Below are 4,738 nucleotides of genomic sequence, written 5' to 3'. Positions count from 1 at the left end.
AGATAGGGTCTCCCTGTCCCAGCTTGGAGGGCAGTGGCACAATCCCAGCTCACTGCAGCCTCCACCTCCCAGGCTTAAGTGATCCTCCCAACTCAGCCTCCCAAATAGCTGGGTCTACAGGTGTGTATCACCACAACTGGCTAAATTTTTTTATTTTTTGTAGAGACTAGGTTTCAACATGTTCCCTAGGCTGGTCTCAAACTCCTGGGCTCAAGCAATCTACCTAACTTGCCTCCCAAAAGGCTGGCATTATAGGCATAAGCTAGCACACCTGGGCTGTTTTAAGCTCTTAAAGTTAAAATCAGCCATTTTTATTCACAAATTACTCATGAAGAGATTGTTTTCCCTTGCAACTACAAATGTCAGCTCACTCTCCTCTCTGTGGCTAATTGATGTCAGAAAAGGCACATCTCAAATGTATACAGCAGTGAAGGCTTCATCTCTCCTTCACAGGAGCTAATTGAATATGGCTCCTCATCTTCGTCCTGGCATGCAGGCATTGAGTGTAAGAAAAAATGATAGTCACTAATGACAACCTGAAGTGGGCACTAGTTACCAGATTTGGGATAGATGGCGCCATAGAAGAAATTAAACTTATATTCAGTTTCACAGATGGACATGAGGCAGAGGCAGGGAGAGGTGGGAGAACAGCCTTGAATTTGAGAAACAAAGGGACATTCCTCAGCAAGTAAGAAATAAATGACTTCTTTCATCCTAGAGGTTGTTAAGGAAAAATAGAGCCCCTTTATTTGTTAAACAAATAGTCCAAATGTGCAGTATGCTTTATATGGACCACAGGCAAATATATTGGCTATGGTATTCTTAGCGAAACCCATTACAGCTCTTCTTAAAGTATGACCTTCTATATATCCATCCATTTGATTAGCCCTAGGGGAAACAGCCCAGGAAAACCCTATCATTAGAACACATACTTCATCAAAAAATGGATATCACACATTTAAACTATTCTGACCCCATGTCCCTATCCAGTGAATGTGTGTTGTCTTTGTTTCACGCTTGTACTCACCTTGGTGCTAAACTCCTCTTCTTCACCAATTCGTGAAAAAAATAGTTCACAGCTTGTTTTTCAGGGTTTGTAAATTTACCAAACATTTGGGACATTTTTGAGGAGGTACTACACACAATTCCACCATCTATCTCTTTTATCTCTTTTCCTTCTCCTTTACCGTTTTCATCGATCTCTTCTTCCCTATTCAAATTAATTCAGTATTCCCTTCTGTCAGTTAGGACAGGCTGAGTTGTTCTGTGGCCAAAATAATCCAAAGACTAGTACATTAATATAAGCATTTACAGAGGAATGAGGAATGAGTACATTGATGTACTTGCAGAGTGCTTATGGAGATTATCTAAGCCTAAGCTTCACATTCATATCTTTTATACCATGGATAGGTATTCAGATACTAAAAACATTATAGTAAGGTGGACTTTATGGTTTCCTAAAAGGTAAGGTTAACTTTATTTTGTCCCAATGGTTCCTAAATTAGTATTTGCTTCTGAATCAAAAGATAACTTTAAAAAAATTCAGATGTGTGAGCTCTACTTAAAAACATTTAGATTCAGTGGATTTGATGTGGGGTTCATGACTGTAAATTTCTAACAAGCTCCCCAGGTGATTTTCCAGGTTTGAGAACCACTCCTCCAGTTCAGGGGTCAGCAAACCTGTGAGCCAAATTCAACCAGCCACCAGTTTTTGCAAATAAAGTTTTACCGGAATGCAGACAGGCCATTTGCTTGTATATGGTGTTGGGATGCTTTTGTGCTATAACAGCAGAGTTGAGTAACATGAGAGAGATTAAAGACTGAAATATTTACTATCTGGTCCTTTGTAGAAAAAGCTGGCTGATCCTGCTCTTTTCTGTTTCATAATAATTTTCAGAGTCATATTATTACTTGTGATGGGAACTAAGTAAGGCAGTGTAGGTAACTGCTAATGAAGACAACACCTAGACTGACTTCTTTACAGTCATCTTCACAAGATGATCCTTTTCAAGACATAAACAGCCAAATTATTTTCTTCCTGAGTTACACTGACCCCTAATGGTCAGTGTTAGAAATGTTAAATCCCAGCTACTTAATCACAGTTGTCCCCTATTGTTAATTAGTTCCTAAAATTGGGGTCATACTCACAGACTTTGTAGGAGACTTTAGACGTCAGAGTTCACTTGGTAGAACTGAGCAGGATCAAACAGCCTGGGAAAAGGGAGGCAATTTTAGTGAGAACTAGAATCCCTTTGTTTTGCAGAGTTCCTTTCTCTTCAAAGACTGTTACTCAATGTAGCATTTCCAAGTATACAGGTCATTTATTCCAAAGTGATAAATTTTCTCAGGACATTTTGACCATTGGTGGTGCCTCGTCTATCTGTAAAGTTGAAGCACAATACTATCAATATGGTCAAAATTACATGTGCCTCCACTAAGATGAACTGTGAAGAAAGCTCACAGAGGAATCTGGATGCCTGTAAGCAGATACTGAGATGGTTACCAATGGGGATCACACATATGTTGGCAATAATGAGATGGCCAAGGTGAAACCATTGGTTTTTAACCTTGACTACTAATTAAAATCCACTGGGGAGCTTTTAAAAAATAATGATATTCAGACCTCAACCCCTGGAAATTCTGATATAATTGGTCTGGGGTGAGGCCCAGGCAGCAGTCTTTAGTTTTTCAAGTTCTCCAGGTGATGGTAATGTACAGCCAAGGTTAAGAACCATTTTCTTCTGCTGTAACAGTGCTTCCCAAATTTTAATTTACATTCAGATCACCTGAGAGATCCTTTTAATTGCAAATTGTGATTCAGGAGGTCAGTGATACTATGTAAGAATCTTTTTCTTAACAAGCTTCAGGGTGATGTTGATGCTACTGCCTGAGGATCATGCTTTGAGTAGCAAGGAAATAAATTATCCCTAGCCACAATTTTTATGCAGTCTCAGTATTTTGAGATCTTACACTACATAAGCATCACCTGGGAGCTAACTAAACGTGCAAACTGTCAAGCTTCCCAAATTTTTACCAAACGTCCCAAGTGACTGTGAGATTCATAATCTGAGGACCAAATACATACTACCCTACCCAAATGATACTAATTCTACAAATCCCATTAAAAAAAAAAAAAGGCAGTAGCATTGTTTATTAATTTACAGGCTGCCCAGATCAAATTCAGAGAAACTTTTTTTCTTATTCCAGGTCAAAAAACATAGGTAACACCCTCCATGGCCACTGAGGAAGGAGAACTGTGCAGACCCCAGGCACAGTTAGTGCCTGAAGCACAGCTCACTGCTTACTATATCTAGCTTATAGGTATAATCATACTTAGTTCTATATAATCTTTCTATATAATCACCTAAGTATTGTAGTCGGAGCTGTACTGACACATTTAGTGCTGATTTATATAATCATTCCATATAACCATTACAGTAGTTTGTAGTAGGAGGAATGCCTAGAGCAGTCACAGAACAGAAGCAGTACGTAGGAAAACAGCCAGACTAGGACAAGAACCAAAGACCCAGGTGGTGACGTCCCTGCCTGAAAGGGCATATGCTATACGGCAGGCTTGGAGCAAGAGCCTCTCCTCCTGATAAAGGAGTTGTAGTACCTTGCATTCAGTTCCTGGGGAAAGTAGGCCTCAGGCCTGAGATCTTGGAAATAACCGAGGGAGAAGAACCCTCTGGTGTGACCAGTCATGGTGGCTGTACACCCTGTCAGTTTTTTCTTGCTTCTGTGCTAGCTCTGTCAGTTCCCACTGCACTGGCTTACAGTATCCTTCTATCAGAAATCCTTTGAAGTCTCCAGCCCCCAGATAAGAAGTGTAACGCACCACACTTGTTGCACACAGCCCACCTCCTTGCCTCAGTGACCTAATGGGGGTGGACCCCTTTTCTGTACACGACCCTCTACTACTACAAACGGCACAGCCCCCTACTGTGCACAGCCCACTCCTCTGCCCAAGTGACAATAATGGGGTGGCCCCCTCACTTGTGACTCACGATTATGTATGCCCTATTACTAAGCCTACAGATGATGACCTCACTCACGACCCTGCCCACTGCTGGTACCTAATAAATACAGATGCTTCTGGGCATTTGGGGTTCTCACTGATCTCCTCTCATAGGTTGCGTGCCCCCCTTCCCCCAGTCCAGCTGCTTTTCACCAGTTCTTCAGTTTCCTGTCTCTTTACTTCTCAGATCCTGCACCTCAGCACAACATAAGGGACTCCCCACGACGCTGTGGGGCCCTACAACCCTACAGGAAATGAACCACCATGGGTTATCTTAGGTCTGTCCAAGGAAGACCCCGAAAGAATGAACAAACATTAGTAAAGAGGATGCCTAAAGTATCATTGCATTACTTACAGCTGGGCAAGGAGTGAGCAACAGCTAGAATAGAGCTGCAACAGCCCTGGTCAAGGGAGCTGAAGAGTAATCTCCAGTGCAGGGTGATGTGGATGGGGTTGCCTAAGTAACAGCCGCGGCGGAGGTAGAGCAGCTGGGACCCAGCTCTGTGCTCCCTGTGAGGGACGCCGGCCAGGAGCCTCGAGTGGGGCGGAGACAAGGCAGAGACAGCCTTAGTCAGAGCACCAGTCCACACCAGCGTCCCACCCACTGCTGGTCTCGCACAGTCGCCACTCGCCAGGTCCTTCCGCAGAGCCCACTCCCGCCGCGCCGCCCCGCCCCGTCCCGCGCCGCCCCGCCCCGCCCCGCGCCGCGCCGCGGCGACC

General features: G+C 43.4%; 1 long non-coding RNA gene across 1 annotated transcript in view; it reads right to left on the bottom strand.

Annotated features, from left to right (window-relative positions):
- The window catches only part of LOC119467854, a 296,417-nt gene extending 291,753 nt beyond the window's left edge, over positions 1-4,664 (bottom strand). Inside the window, exons 1-2 of the long non-coding RNA XR_005196483.1 lie at positions 4,374-4,664; positions 2,149-2,211 (exon numbers count right to left, since the gene is read on the bottom strand). This is a non-coding gene — a long non-coding RNA (uncharacterized LOC119467854). The remainder of the gene's footprint in view (positions 1-2,148; positions 2,212-4,373) is intronic.
- Positions 4,665-4,738: the final 74 nt, after the last annotated feature.

The sequence above is a fragment of the Cebus imitator genome, unplaced genomic scaffold (assembly GCF_001604975.1).
Source record: "Cebus imitator isolate Cc_AM_T3 unplaced genomic scaffold, Cebus_imitator-1.0 Scaffold340, whole genome shotgun sequence".
NCBI classification, from domain to species: domain Eukaryota; kingdom Metazoa; phylum Chordata; class Mammalia; order Primates; family Cebidae; genus Cebus; species Cebus imitator.
This window is presented reverse-complemented; position numbering and strand designations above follow the sequence as displayed.